Source organism: Lactuca saligna, chromosome 5, assembly GCF_052625555.1.
Source record: "Lactuca saligna cultivar CGN05327 chromosome 5, ASM5262555v1, whole genome shotgun sequence".
Lineage (NCBI taxonomy): Eukaryota > Viridiplantae > Streptophyta > Magnoliopsida > Asterales > Asteraceae > Lactuca > Lactuca saligna.
The window spans coordinates 8,213,331-8,230,066 of NC_136421.1; positions in this window are offsets into that span (position 1 = coordinate 8,213,331).

Below are 16,736 nucleotides of genomic sequence, written 5' to 3' on the forward strand. Positions count from 1 at the left end.
AGGCCTGCAGCAGTTGAGGGTTTAATCGAGTGGAGCAGGAGATTTCCCTAGGGTGAGCCTGGGATGAATATAGTAATAGCCAGCCTTAGTGTAAGGGATCTGGTGGAGTCGAGGCAGTCCTTGAAGAAGGTACGGATAGATGTGGAAGGTAGTATGGGCCCGTACTACTGAAAGCAGAGGATCCGTACCCGAACCAAGGAAGGCCAAGACAAGACCATGGAACTTGTAAGTAGCTATGATCCCTCAGGGAGCATCAGTATATCTAATGATTGTTGTGCTGTATTGCAGAATGGTGGTACTTCGATCGAGGTCGGTGGATGGCGGAGAGGGATCGGGCTCGGGTTCGGGTTCTGAGCCGGTAGATGAGGGGCTACGTGAGTTCATCGCGTCAGAGATCACCAGGGGTATCCTTGAGTCGACTCCCATTATCTTCGGGTCGATCAAGGAAGGGATCATGGAGTTGATGGAGGATCGCCTGCGGGCATTCAGTAGCGATTTGGCATCTGGCCAGTTGGGGTCACGCACACTGTCCTTCAAGGACTTCAGGGGCAGTGGTGCACCGGATTTCCATGGGGTAAAGGACCCCATTGCTGCCAGGCGATGGATTGCAGACATCGAGTCTGCACAGTTGACTAGCTTCTGCCCCGAGGGGTCGAAGGTGAGATATGTAGCGGGGTGTTTACAGGACCGAGCCCGGGATTGGTGGGAGTCAGTAGGTGACTCGTTGGGAGCCTCAGCTATCGAGGCTATGACCTGGTCGGACTTTGTGACCAGGTTCAGGGCAGAGTTTGCACCGGCTATCGAGCTTCAGCAGCTGGACATGGAGTTTCTGGATGTGAGACAGACGACGGAGACTGTGGCGGAGATCACCGCCAAGTTCCGGGAGAGGGCCTTGTTGGTGCCCCAATATGCTGGTGACGAGGATATGAGGAGGACTCGTTATCACGATATGCTTCGAGATGACATCCGGGAGCATGTTAGCTTTTCGGCTTGCCCTACCTTGGACTCTATGATCGCCAGGGCGAGGGAGAGGGAGATAGATTTGGAGCACATCCGAAAACGGAAACTAGAGGAGGGACAGACAGGAGGGGCTTTAGGGAAGAAGCCCAAGGGATCAGATGGGAGGCTGAAAGGCCAGTCAGGACCGGGACGCTGCAGGAAGTGCGGCAGGCCGCACGAGGGGGCGTGCAGGATGGGATCGTCAGGCTGCTACAAGTGCGGCAAGTTTGGGCACATCAGCAGGGATTGCACTGCTCTTGCAGCAGTTATTCAGACATCGGAGTTGCTGTGTTTCCACTGCAACCAGAGGGGCCACAAGAAGTCCAATTGCCCCCTGTTGACAGTTTCAGTGCCAGTGAAGGTGCCAGCTCCAGCGACCCTACGGATCACGGATGGCCGTCAGGGCCAGGCAGAGGCTCCGGTGGTGAGGAGCCGAGCATTGCAGCTGACTACCGAGGAGGCACGCGCCGCGCCCGATGTGGTGACGGGTATGATTCTTTCCTTCTATCTTTTGTTTTATGATGTTATGATATTGATATGTGCTCCGTGTGTATATATATGCATTAGGATCGTTCCATGTGAACGGCATCCCAATTCAGGTATTGTTCGACTCGGGTGCATCCTGATCGTTCATTTCTCTTGCGCTTAGCAAGAGGTTTCATGAGACTTCAGGCGAGTTGGATTGCCCGTTAGAGGTAGAGATTGCTGACGATCGATCAGTGCGAGCATCGATGGTGTTTCGAGATTGCGTTTTGCGACTGTTTGAGGAGCGTTACCTGGTAGATTTGGTTCCCATTCCATTGCGTGGGAACAAGGTGATTATTGGCATGGATTGGTTGAGCCCTAATGGGGCGGTGATAGACTGCGCGCAGCAGCTGGTGCGAGTCAGGACCTCGAGTGGGGGAGAGTTAATGATTCATGGCGAAAGGCCGCAGTGTGGACCCACTGTGTGTTCAACAGCGAGGGCTAGGCGCTATCTTCAGCAGTGATGCGCGGGATATGTCGCGTATGTGATGGATACCCGAGACGCGGGTAAGGCGACCGTGAGCGGGGTTCTGGTGGTTCGAGATTTTGCAGATGTTTTCCCAGAGGTACTACTTGGGATATCTCCGGAGCGACAGGTGGAGTTCAGGATTTACCTTATTCCCAGTGCGGCTCCGATAGCCAAAGCACCATATCGGTTGGCTCCTCCCGAGATGCAGGAGTTGTCTACGCAGCTGCAGGAGCTGCTAGACAAGGGATTCATTCATCCGAGCAGTTCGCCTTGGGGAGCCCCGATTCTATTTGTGAAGAAGAAGGATGGGTCGCATCGGATGTGTATAGATTATCGGGAGTTGAACAAGGTGACGGTGAAGAACCGTTACCCACTCCCGAGGATTGATGACCTCTTTGACCAGCTTCATGGAGCATCTTGGTTCTCGAAGATTAACTTGCGTTCGGGTTATCATCAGATGAGGGTCAGGGAGGAGGATACGCAGAAGACCGCGTTTCGGACACGTTATGGCCACTATGAGTTTGTGGTGATGCCGTTTGGGCTCACTAATGCTCCTGCGCGTTCATGGATCTCATGAGCCGCGTTTGCAGACCGATGCTGGATCGGTCTGTGATAGTCTTTATCGATGACATCTTGGTTTATTCCAAGACCCAGGAGGAGCATGAGGAGCATCTGAGGGAGGTGTTGGAGACCCTGAGGAGGGAGAGCTTGTATGCCAAGTTCTCCAAGTGCGAGTTCTGGCTGCGCGAGGTGCAATTTCTTGGGCACCTCGTCAACCAAAACGGGATTCTGGTCGATCCGACCAAGGTCGAGGCCGTGATGAGATGGGAGGTTCCGAAGTCTCCATCCGAGGTTCGGAGTTTCTTGGGTTTAGCAGGCTACTATCGGAGATTTATCCAGGATTTCTCCAAGATAGCCGTACCCCTGACGCGGCTGATGAAGAAAGAAGTGGTCTTTCGGTGGGGACCCGAGCAGCAGGCTGCATTTGAGATGCTGAGGCAGAAATTATGTGAGGCACCGATCCTAGCCCTACCAAAGGGCGTAGAGGATTTTGTGGTTTACTGTGATGCGTCGATTTCAGGGTTGGGCGCAGTTCTGATGCAGAGGGGGCATGTCATTGCCTACGCTTCGAGGCAGCTCAAGCCTCACGAGGCGAACTACCCGACGCATGATTTGGAGTTGGGGGCCGTGGTCTTCGCCCTCAAGATTTGGCGACATTACCTCTACTGGTTCGTTGTACCATTTACACGGACCAAAAGAGTCTGAGGTATCTCATGGACCAGACGAATCTGAACATGATGCAGCGTCGGTGGCTGGATGTGGTGAAGGATTATGATTGCGAGATCCTTTACCATCCGGGGAAGGCCAATGTGGTGGCCGATGCGCTTAGCCGCAAGGCGGCACCGATTAGGGACGTATGCATGAGGATGACCATAGTGACTCCCCTATTGGAGCGAATTCGGGAGGCTCAACAGGAGGCTATGAAGGAGGAGCATCGGAAGAGCGAGCGCGTGGTGGGTCAGGCGTCCTACTTTGATTATGATAGTCGGGGTCTACTGACACTACACCATAGGGTGTGGGTGCCGTATCACGGGGGCGTCCGCCAGATTTTGATGGATGAGGCGCACAAGTCCCGATTCTCTATTCGTCCCGGGGCGACAAAGATGTATAGGGATCTCCGTCTGAGCTATTGGTGGCCCTGCATGAAGCGGAATGTGGCATGGTACGTTGAGCAGTGTTTGACCTGCAGGAAGGTCAAGGCCGAACATCAGAGACCGCATGGTAAGATGCAGCCGTTGGACATTCCACTGTGGAAATGGGAAGATATCACCATGGATTTTATTACAAAGCTTCCCAGGACCGCGCGTGGACTGGATTCGATTTGGGTCATCGTGGACCGACTGACCAAGAGTGCTCACTTTATTCCGATTCAGGAGAGCATATCGACCTAGAAATTGGCCGATATCTATATCAGGGAGATCGTGGCGCGGCACGGGGTGCCGGTATCGGTGATCTCGGATAGGGATGTACGTTTCACTTCCAGATTTTGGAAGAAGTTTCATGACGAGTTGGGTACTCGATTGCATTTTAGCACCGCCTTTCACCCGCAGACAGATGGTCAGAGTGAGTGGACCATCCAGACTTTGGAGGACATGTTGCGGGCGTGTGTGTTAGATTTCAGTGGTAGCTAGGATACCTATCTTCCCTTGGCTGAGTTCTCATACAACAACAGCTACCACGCGAGTATTAATCGACCACCATTCGAGATGTTGTACGGGCGGAGGTGCGGAACCCCGATATGCTGGGGTGAAGTTGGCCAGAGAGTCATGGGAAGCACCGAGGTGGTGCTAGAGACGACCGAGAGGATCCAGCAGGTTCGGAGCAGACTTCAGACTGCTCAGAGTCGGCATAAAAGTTACACCGACAAGCGTCGATCTGACATGGAGTTCCAAGTCGGGGATATGGTTCTCCTAAAAGTGTCGCCTTGGAAAGGCGTCATTCGATTCAGGAAGCGGGGCAAGTTGGGCCCAAGATTCATCGGGCCGTTCAGGGTTGTAGCCCGGGTAGGCAAGGTGGCGTATAGGCTGGACCTGCCAGCCGAGCTCAGTCAGATCCACAGCACTTTCCATGTTTCTCAGCTACGGAAGTGCCTAGTGGACGATTCAGCGGTAGTACCGTTGGAGGACATTCAGGTTGATGACAGCTTGAACTACATTGAGCGCCCAGTCGCAATACTCGACAGGAAGTCGAAGGACTTGAGGAACAAGAGGGTAGAACTAGTGAAGGTGCAATGGAAGCACCGCAAGGGTTCGGAATGGACTTGGGAGCCGATGGACGAGATGATGGAGCATTACCCCGAACTGTTTCAGGATCGAGCAGCAAACTTCGAGGACAAAGTCTAAAATAAGTGGGGGAGATTTGTAGCACCTGGTTCCCGGTATGTAAATCTTATTTGAGTATTTCCCATTTTAGCCTTGGACTCGGCGAGTCATAGGTCCGACTCGCCGAGTAGGGATGAGACTCAGGACACGTTTAAGTTAGCGACTCGGCGAGTCCATATCCTAGACTCGGCAAGTCACCGCTGTTGGATGAAACCCTAAATTTCAAGGGTTTGCACCCTATTTAAACCCTCATTTCCGCCCCAAACTCGCCCCCATTCACCCTCAGAGCTCCCAACATCGTATATACCCTTATTTCCTTGAGAGATTGAAGTGTTTTGGTGTGTTCTTGAAGATTTTGAGGAGAATGAAGAGTAGATCAAGAAGAGGAGAAGGAGGCCAGGCATCTTTGTGTCATCTCAACGTTTTCCTTGAGGTATAGCTCGTTGCCCCTCTGTTTTCAAGCTTGTAGTCTCTTTTAACTCCATGGAAGTCCTTCTTGAGCTTTTCCCCAAGCTTGTTTGTGCATTGTGGGTTGTAATAAGTTGTTAGCCTTTATATCTAGGCATGATTTAGTCCCTGGAGCTTGGATCTAATGCCTTTATGAGGTCATATTGCATGAAAGCCCTATATCTACCTCTTTTGGTGCACTTTGAGCCCTAAAATTCATATTGGTGCATATCTACACGTAAAGTAGGAAACTTTACGTGTGATTCGTGTCCTAGAAGCCCAGATCTATGAATGGAATGGACTGGAATCGAGAAAATCAGTGTATTTGATGGATGCATGGTGACGACTCGGCGAGTCGTTTATGTGACTCGGCGAGTCTGCTCGCGAGTCACCGAATTGGTCCCTTTATGATGTATCGAGTTTGAGCCGTGAGTCACAGGGGGTGACTCGGTGAGTTGGAAGCTGAACTCACCCATGTTAGGACTCGGCGAGTCAATGCCCTGACTCGGCGAGTCCAAGGCAATCTTCATAGATCAAGAACAGACTCGGCGAGTTGTTTATACAACTCAGCGAGTCTTAGCATAAGTGTTCTTCGGATGAAGATGAACTCGACGAGTTGTTCATACAACTCGGCGAGTAGGATGAAGGGTTTGAATGCTAGTTTAGAAGAGGAACTTGTCGAGTCATAGCCTAACTCGACGAGTAGAAACAGGGACTCAGGACAATCGTCTGGATAGGGACTCGGCGAGTTGGAGAGCCAACTCGGCGAGTCGGGTCAACTGAAAGTTGACTCTGACTTTGACTTAGGACCAGACCAGGGGTGAAATGGTCATTTTACCCAAAGGACAGTTAGCAGTGCTTGATTGTGTACATTATGGGAATTGCAGCCGGAGGATTTCCGGAGCAGCAGCAGCAGTCAGTTAGTTCCCGATCAGTTTAGCAGCTACTTTGAGGTGAGTTACCTTCCAGTAGTGGTGGTTCTAAGGCCACAATGCCGGCCCACCAGTAGGAGACATATGATAGATGGTGTCTTTGTGATATCATTTGGGTTTTCTATTACCTGATATGTTATATGCTAGCATGATACGTTATATGCGATAATAGTAAAGTTTGGTTGTTAGGACCGATGGGTAGTCAGCACCCCAGAATGGCTTGACATGGGTAGTCAGCACCCCAGAATGGCTTGACACGGGTAGGACGGCACCCCAGAATGGCCGTATGGTTAGGTCGGCATCCGAGAATGGCCGTATCGGGTAGTCAGGCACCCCAGAATAGCCTGGCAGTATGCATGTTATGTGTTTGTATGGTATGTGGTACGTTGGGGGAACTCACTAAGCTTTGTGCTTACGTTTTACAGTTTTGTTTTCAGGTACCTCTTCACCGAAGGGGAAGGAGCTGGTGCGGTAGCGGCATGTCATGCACATACTATGGTTTCCGCATTTACGAGATTCACTGGGATTTGTACTCTGATATTTTGATGGGTTGTATGGTTTGGCTTTTAAACACAGTTTACGTTATGTTATGGTGTGATCAAACAATGTTTTTATTTATTAATGTTTTCTAAAGTAATGTTTTAAAACGAAATTTTCGGACGTGAAAAATGGGTCGTTACAAAGTACCACAAGTGTAGTACCTATAATGGCTCACAAACAACAAGATAAAATGGAGAGGCAAGTGAGAGAGGGAGGATGCTACAAAATTCAGCCTTAGGGTTCTTTGAGAAGCAAGTGGACGAATTTTGTATCCTAGGGGCCTTATTTAAACTTTGAGCAGCTAGGGTTTCCTCCAAAACACTAATGGACAGCTTAGACATTAAACAACCCATGGAACCTTCTGGAATAAGGCAATGGACTGAAATATGATGGGCTCCAATCATAATTTCGTTCATCCCTTTGTCCCATTGGGTTTCCCAACCCGAAATCCAACTATCACACATTTGACAGTTTAAGTCCCTTTATTCAATTAATCTCTTTTAGCCACCAAGTTAATTCTTAATTAATTTATGACTAATATTAATTAAATAATATGATTTCTCTTTTAATACATTATTCTTATAATATATTAATAAACCATAATAACATCTTTCTCTATTATTTCTCCAGTCAAGTTGCTTTGGTGAAGGCAACCCAAAAGGACCATACACAACCGGGTCAAGTACTTACCAAATATGGTTACAGGCTTAGACACTAATCCAACAGTATCCCAATTGGATTAGCAGCCGTAGGTCTCAATGACGATGTCGAACTCTGATGTTATCAATAACCTATCCTTTAGATAAGGGATCGAATGATCCTCTGTTCAAGATATCATGCGGATAATCACATGTAACATAGTCATACTTATTGTCCAGCAGTTTGATTCTCGATCTCATATTCGTCTGACATAGAACTTAATCGAACATATCAATTTAGTCCTAACTGGTCCCGACACATAAGTCAAACCAAATCATCGAAGGGCCCTGATATCGCTTTTACCCTCTTAGGATAAAAGGAACAGATAAACTTCGACTTATATGCATTTAATATTCACTAATTAAATCGTACACAACAATGTGTGTTATAACATCAAGTTACTGATGCGTTTTTGCATTATCAATGCACAACCAATCAGCAAACAATAAACCATATTTCTAGGTTTTATGACCATATAATATTATCGTCTTGCGATCACTCAAGATAAATTCCATGAAGTGATTCCAGAAAGCGTAGGTTTATTCCAATGCTCAAATCTTATTCATTAGCACTCATGAACATCGCAACAAACCTTTGCTATGTCTAATACCTTTCAAACAATCTACACACCAATTCATGACAGTCTTCATTCATATATACTTCCAACATATGAACGACTGTGGACCGTTTGAATAATCTTATTATTCAGGAAGTCAAAACATGCAAAATGAAACAATAGGTAAATAATTAACTTAAGATAGTAACTTTACTAATAAATAATACTCATTTATTTAATCATCGAATGTCAATTACATTTATCTATTAAACGTTTCCAAACTACCTAATCTAAAATAATATCGTCCTTCAGCCTAATGATCCTAGCGTGCTGCAAGTGCTTAACCCTACTCAGTCCCTTCGTAAATGGATCTGTTGGGTTATCCTCTAACGATACCCTCTTTACTACGAGGAGTCCTTCTTCCACCCAATGTCAAATAAAGTGATATTTTCTATCGATATGTCGAGATCTACCATGATACCTTGGTTCCTCGGTCAAGGCAACCGCTCCTTCATTATAACAGAAATTTTCCATAGGCTCTTGTATGGCTGACTCAACTCCAAGGTCTCCGATGAAATTCTTCAGCCATATTGCCTCCTTGGATGCTTCGATCGCAGCAATATACTCTGATTCTCACGTCGAATCAGCTACTGTTTCATTCTTGGAACTTTTCCGAGTTATTGCTCCTCCATTTAGGGTAAAGACCCAGCCCGACTGCGAACGCTAGTTGTCCATGTTGGTCTGAAAACGGGCGTCACTATACCCTCGCACCTTTAAGTCATCACTCCAACCAAGGACTAGAAACCATTCCTTGGTCCTCCGAAGGTACTTCAGGATACTCTTGACTGCGGTCCAATGTGCTTTTCCAGGGTTCCCTTGATATCTAATGACCATGCTTAAAGAGAATGCCACATCAGGGCGATTACAAGTCATAGCATAGATGATTGATGCAACTGTGGAAGCGTAAGGTACTCGACTCATTTCTACTATTTCGACTTCGGTACTCGGACTTTGAGTCTTACTCAATTTGGCATTACTTTGGATCGGTAACTCCCCTTTCTTGGAATTATCCATACTAAAACGTTTTAGTACCTTGTCCAAGTAAGTATTCAGACTAAGTCCTATTAGTCTTTTACTCCTGTTTCTTACTGTCCTTATTCCCAGAATATATGCAACGTCTCCAAGGTCCTCCATAGCGAAGCACTTCCTGAGCTAGGATTTAACTTCCTGCAATTTTGGGATGTCGTTTCCTATGAGAACAATGTCATCGACATACAATACAATTAAGCTCACTATACTCCCACTAGATTTGACATATACACATGATTCATCTTGGCTTCGCAAAAAACCAAACTCTTTGACTTTCTCATCGAAAAAAAGATTCCATCTGCGAGATGCTTGCTTAAGTCCATAAATGGACTTCTCAAGCTTGCACACTCTATTGGGATGCTTCGCATTGACAAAACCCTCTGGTCGAGCCATGTAAACAACCTCAGCCAACTTCCCGTTAACGGAAGCGGTTTTGACATCCATCTACCATATTTCATAATCATGAAATGCAGCAATGGCCAGCATCACCCTAATAGACTTTATCTTCGCAACTGGTAAGAAGGTCTCATCAGAGTCAACTCTTGGAGTTTGAGTAAAGCCCTTTGCAACCAATCGCGCCTTATAAGTGTGGACATTCCCATCCATGTCAGTCTTCTTGTTGAAGATCCACTTGCACCCGACCGTCTTACGTCCGAGCACATGGTCAACCAAATTCCAAACATGGTTGTCATACATGGACTGAATCTCTCTCTCCATCGCCTCTTTCCATTTTGCAGACTCTGGGCCTGCCATGACTTCCTTATAGATGTTAGGTTCGTCTAGATTCACTAGTGTACTATCACTAATGAACGTATCCCCTTCGGTAGTAATATGAAAACCATCAAATTAGGGTTGAACCCTAACTCTTTCGGAACGTTTAAGAGGTAAGAGCTTGTTAATCGGTTAACCTGGATTTTCCTCCTCGGTTTGAGTGCCAACGTTAGAGGTTCCTTCATCACTCGACTCTTGAATCTCTTCAAGGTCGATTGGCCTCCCACTGTCCCCTTGGCTTATGAGTTCTCTCTCTCTCTCTCTCTCTCTCTCTCTCTCTCTCTCTCGGAAAACCCCTCTCCTCGCAATGAAGTCAACATTGTCACTCGATCTATAGAAGAGATATCCAAAGGACTTTTGCGGGTAGCCTATGAAAATACACCGCTCACTACGAGGTTCGTGCTTGTCGAGTCTCTCGTCTTACGAAAGCGTTACAACCCCAAACCTTAATATGTGCCAATGAGGGAGCTTTCCATGTCCAGATCTCGTGAGGTTTTTTGGCAACCTTCTTTTTAGGGAATAAGTTAAGGATATATGTGGCAGTCTCTAAGGTATACCCCCAGAATAAGATAGGTAGTGAAGCATGACTCATCATGGAATGAACCATGTCTAGCAAGGTTCGACTACACCTCTCAGCTACACCATTAAATTGTGGTGTCCTTGGTGGTATCAATTGCGAAACGATTTTGCATTTGTTGAGGTAGTAGTGGAATTTAAGACTTACGTACTCTCATCCTCGATCGAATCAAATCATTTTGATTTTCCTGCCCAATTGATTCTCCATTTCTTGTCTAAACTCTTTGAACCTTTCAAAATTTTCCGACTTATGGTTGATTAAGTAGATATAACCATATCTGCTATAATCATCGGTAAAAGTCACATAGAAGCGGCTCACATCCTTTGTGGTCGATCTAAAGGGCCCACACACATCGGTGTGTATGAGATCCAATAAATCCTCACCCCTTTCACAAGTGCCAATGAAGGGTGACTTTGTCATCTTTCCAAGTAAACAAGACTCGCACACGTCATTGTCCCTAAGGTCGAATGACTCCAACACTCCATCCTTTTGGAGTTGGGCTATGTGTTTCTTGTTGACATGTCCAAGATGACAATGCCACAAACATGCTTTGTCCATACTATTGGAAGAATCAACACACAGTACATCATTTCCTAAGTTATCTACAACCATCCCAATTTCATATTCCATTACAAGGCAACGCTTCAAAATAAAATACACCATTAAGATAAGCATTAATAGAACCTTTTTCATTATCAAATGACTATCTAAAACCTTGTCTATATAAACCATGAAATTAAATGATGTTTGTTGCCATATCTGGAGAATAGCAATAATTGTCTAAATCTAATCCTAATACATTACTAGTCATAAAGAGTAAATTCCGATCTTGGTGACAGGTGATGATCTTCTGTTCCCCATGATCAAAATTATCTTCCCATGCTCGACATCCCTATCTCTTCTTAGGCCCTGCAAATTAGAACAAATGTGAAAACCACATCCTGTATCAAGTACCCAAGAAATGGAATGTGATGAATCATTAGATTTAATTGTGTAAATACCTGTGTAAGATGTCTTGATCTTACCATCCTTGATGGCTTGCAGATATTTTGGGCAACTTCTCTTCCAATGTCCTATCGTGTGGCAGTGGTAGAACTCTGCCTCCTTAGGGTTAGAATTTGGCTTAGCAGAACCAACTTTGGTTCCACTAGAAGAGGTACCATCTTGGGACTTTCCCTTATGGTGGCTCTTTGAGGGAGCCTTCTTCTTCTTGTCCTTCCCTTGACCTATTGCCAAGACAGGCATAGCAGTGGGAGTGGGTGGCGGTGCAACATACATGTCCTTGAGATTGCTCTCAACAATCCTCAACAAGCCTTGAAGCTTGCTCAAGGTGGCTTCTTACTTATTTATATGGTAGGTCATGCAGAACTGGTTGTAGCAGGGATGCAATGAGTGAAGGATAATGTCAATTGCTAGCTCTTCATCGAAGTTAACATTTAACTTCAGCAGGTGATCGAGATATCTTTGCATCGTTTGCAGATGAGCGGTAAGGGACTCTCCACTACCCATTTGGGAAGTGATCATCGAAGTAATGATCCCATACCTCTCTTGCCTCGCACTTTAGTGGTACTAGTCTAGCAAGTCTTGATGCATCTCGTAGGGATACATGTCCTCATAGGACTTTTGGAGTTCGGAAGTCATGGTCTCCAGCATGATGTAATGGAATTTCGTAGCATCATGCTCGTGGGCCTCAAAGGCAACGATCTCTTCGAGAGTCGCACTGTTCATGTCGATCTCCTTCAGCTCCTTGTCAAGGACATACTCTTTGTCCTTGTAACGAGTGACCATTCTTATGTTTCGGATCCAATCGTTGGAATTGTTTCCGTCAAATAATGTAACATCCCAAAAATTCAGAAGTATTGTTCAAGGGATAAAGTGTAAATTAAGGAGGGGACTCGACGAGTAGGTATTCCGACTCGCCGAGTCGGAGCGGGATTTGGTCGTGGGTTAAGTGACCAACTCACCGAGTCAGTAGCTGGGACTCGACAAGTTGATGCTGAAAGGAGAAAACCCTAATCCCAGGGTTGTACCCTATATAAAGAACCTATCATCCCTTCTTCAGCCTCCTTACCACCCTTGAGAGCCTGAAAACCCTAGAAATCGAGTGGAACTCCATTGATAGTGAAATTGGAGCTTTGGGAGAGGAAATCTTAAAAAAGGGAACTTGAAGACTAAGGGATTACAACAAGGGAGTGGTATAGATTCGAGGTCTACATTAATAGGAACTTGCATTGGAGGTAATAGATCTGTTCTTGAGCTTTTGTGCACCTAGATCTATCAATTGTAGGGTTTTTAGGGCATAAATGAGGTCCATATCGAGTTTGGTGTAAGATCTAAGGTTGCTACCTCAGATATAGGCTTGTACTGACCCTAGGAGCCATAAAGTGTATGTTCAAGACATTTACGTGAAGTTCTTATGTCCCAAGATTTAACCCAAAGGTGTATTATGCTTAGATCTCTTTGGATTCATGTAAAGTTTGCACCTTTACGAGATGGATGGGTTGTAGGGGAGTGGATCTATGGATTGGAGCCCCTGCATGGCTTGGAAAGCCAATGTATGGGTTAAGAACTAGAGGTACTCGGCGAGTCACATGGGTGAACTCGGCGAGTTGGATGAAGATAGGCAGGAACTCGATGAGTTGGAAGAATAACTCGACGAGTCTGTTGAAGATTGTCGTGGACTCGGCGAGTCTGGTCGTGAAGTCCTAACATTTTTGGTTGAGCTGTGAATCGATGAGTCGAGGGACGAATCGGTGAGTTGAGTAGGAAGTGACTCAGAGTTTGTTGGACTCGGCGAGTCTTGGGGCGACTCGGCGAGTTAAGTAGTGGATTGGGAGTTTCTGAGTATAGGGACTCGACGAGTCAGCGGGTTGACTCGGCGAGTAGAGTCAGTTAGGTAGGTTGACTTTGATTGGGGACTTTGACTTTCACCAAGAATTAACCAGTTAACTTCCAAGGGTATTTTGGTAATTATTGGTATTTATTGAGTTCAGTCTTTTGGTGTCGATCGTTGGTGGAGTTTGTGTCGGAGGTTGGAGCAGCGTGATCCCATCTTTTCAGTCAGCAGTTGCGAGGTGAGTTATCCTCACTATATCGACAGGGTCTAAGGCACCAAGGTCGGACCTTTATTGGATGGAAATCTGGGTAGTTGTTATTTGCTATATGCTTGCATCCTAGTAGTTAGGATGGTATATATTAGAGACCTCGTAAAGGTCGGCATCCTGGTATATAGGGGATGATGCTATATTAGTGACCGGTTAGGTCGGTATCCTGGTTAGAGTATGCTATGTATGTGATCTGCTAGATCGGTTGATTAATGATTAATTGTTATATGGTTATATGTTTATGTGCACATGGTTGCTTGACTGGGGTTGGGTTGAGGCGGGTCCTGCATTGTGCTGTAGGCCAACATACCAGGGCGGACCGAATATTCTGAAGGCCCAGCGAGCAGTCCGGATAGGCTGTAGGCCCCATGGGGGCGGACCATACGTGCCGAGGCTCAGAGAGTGGACCAGGCCGACTAAAGGCCCGATGCGGGCGGACCAGTCATACTGTAGACTCAGAGAGTGGACCAGGTGGTTGAAGGCCCGGTGCGGGCGGACCAACCACACTGCAGAATCGATGGATATGGCTAGACTCGGAGGGTGGACCAGGTGGACTGAAGGCCTGGTGCGGCGGACCAGTCACACAGTATACCCGAAGTGCATGGCTGCTCTGTTATGATATGTTATGTGTATGGTATATATGGTTGGTATTTTGGGGGTATCTCACTAAGCTTTCGGGCTTACAGTTTTGGTTTAATGTTTTAGGTATTTCAGGAGACTGTGGCAAGGTGAAGGCGTGATCTTACCGCTCCTCATGTTCTTGTTTTATGATATGGTTCTAGGAATACTCTGATAATAAATGTATTGAAACCCTTTTGTAATGAATTAATGAAATTTGGATTGTTTTTGAAAAGTTTAAATTGGTTGAAAATTGTTTGGACGTTACAAATATCACCCTCCCACACAAGTTCATGAGTGAGAATGAGTTGGAGGAACTCGAGCCGGAGGCATTGTTGTTATTCGTGTTCGACATCTGAAAAGGAAAAGAACAAAGTTTGATTAGAAATGAATCCCTAATTAAACGCCCAAATGAAAAATTCGGGCTAGGATCCAACATCATTTTTTACAAATTAGAAGAGGGATGCCATAATTTAACATGCAAATAATTTGAAGGTAAGTGAATGATGATTCACTAATTCTCCACCATGAAAAATGAAAAAGAATTAAGTTTTAAATGTATTGAAAACTCCTAGATTCCTTTGAGATTCATTTAACTTTTCAATGACATGTTTCAATCTCGATGTGCCCCTCTAGTTTGTGACTGGCATGTCGAGCATCACAAAGTGGGTGTGAATAACCATGCAAATGTACATGGTGCCCTCATTGTTATAGTTACCTATTTGATGTGCCGGTTAACCACACACGCTCCATCGAACTATGACAAACAATGAGTCACCCTTTGCCACCTTTTCTTAGAATCCAATTACTGTGCCGGTTAACCACACACGCTCCACTAACGTCTTAGCAAGGGTGCAAAGTGTAATTTCATGGAATCGCACCAATTCACTTTTCCTAAAGTTACTAAGATTGGGAACTGTTATGAAAACATTTAGTTACTTTAATAATTCATTATACCTTTTAATGATGAAGTGTTTGCTCTATCCTACCCATTCGTCTAACGACCCTACACTAATCAAGGAAGCGGTGGGTGAGAGTGGACATCCATTAAACTGCCATTTTATAGGCCATAACCTTATACCCCCTTATAGATCGGCTTCGTGAATGAGGCCTACTAACGGTAAGACTACCATTTTAAGTTAATCTTGTAATGTTATAATGTTGTAATAGTATAGGGTGTATTTTATATATATATATATATATATATATATATATATATATATATATATATATATATATATATATATATATATATATATATATATATATATTAATCTTGTAATGTTGTAATAGTATAGGGTGTATTTTAAACATTTCAAAATACTAGGGTTTTAATTTCAATTTAAAATTTCGAAATTTCAAACCTTTTAAATTTAAATATTAAAACTCTTGATTTAATAATTATCTCTAGATTAAACAATTAATTTTAATGATCAAATCTTGAAGGATTATCTTTTAAATTAAACAATTAATTTAACCTAATCTCTTTAGTCCCCTAAAATTCAAAAAAAAAAAAAATGGGATGGGATAATTCAAAATCTTTAATTATCATGTTTAAACATTTAAAAGATAATTACAAGATATGGAATTATCCTAAACCCTAAAATTTAGGATCTTATCTTGGGGAAGGACGTCAAATTCGAAAACCCTAGGGTTTGCAAACCCTAGATTTCGAAATCTTGGGCTAAGGAAAGGTTTTGAAAACCCCTTATCAAAATTTCGAAAATTAGGGTTCACGAACCCTAATTTCGAAAATCATGCCTCCTAGGGTTTATTGGCCATAAACCCTAAAGTGTCAAATTCATACAATTGTATAATTCTAATTGAAAACAAACACCATAATCTCTTATACCACTGATGGGTTTTATACAAAAATCCTATGTGTGCATGAAACCCTAGTTACGGATCTCTGTTTTCACTATTAGATACACAACATTATGAACACATGAAGAACCCTAGCATGCTTCTATGAATTTCGAAATTTATAAGATGAGATGGATTACATACCTCTTGTTGTTATGTAGTAATAATAACTTAAATCTTGAATCTCCTTATCCTTGGAAGCATGTACCACAAGTGTAGTACCTCTAATGGCTCACAAACACCAAGAGCAAATGGAGAGGCAAGGGAGAGAGGGAGGAGGCTACAAAATTCAGCCTTAGGGTTCTTAGAGAAGCAAGTGCATGGATTTTGTATCCTAGGGGCCTTATTTATACTGTGAGAAGCTAGGGTTTCCTCCAAAATCCTTATTATGAATTACGAGTTCAGGCGATGTTGTAACTACGTATTCATGCGATGATGCCCTACCCTTGTTGGGCACGTATTGAGGGAGTAATCCCTGAATCAATATTGTCTATGTGATGTAAGCGATGAACCTTAGGGAGAGTCCTTAGGAACAAACATATAGGGAAATGTGATGTAAGGAGATGAGAGGTAAATATGATGTAGGAGACGATGCTTAGGATAAATCCTTAGGGAAGGTACTTAGGAATAAAGAAGATAATCGGAATGGGTGATTGGGTTAATTG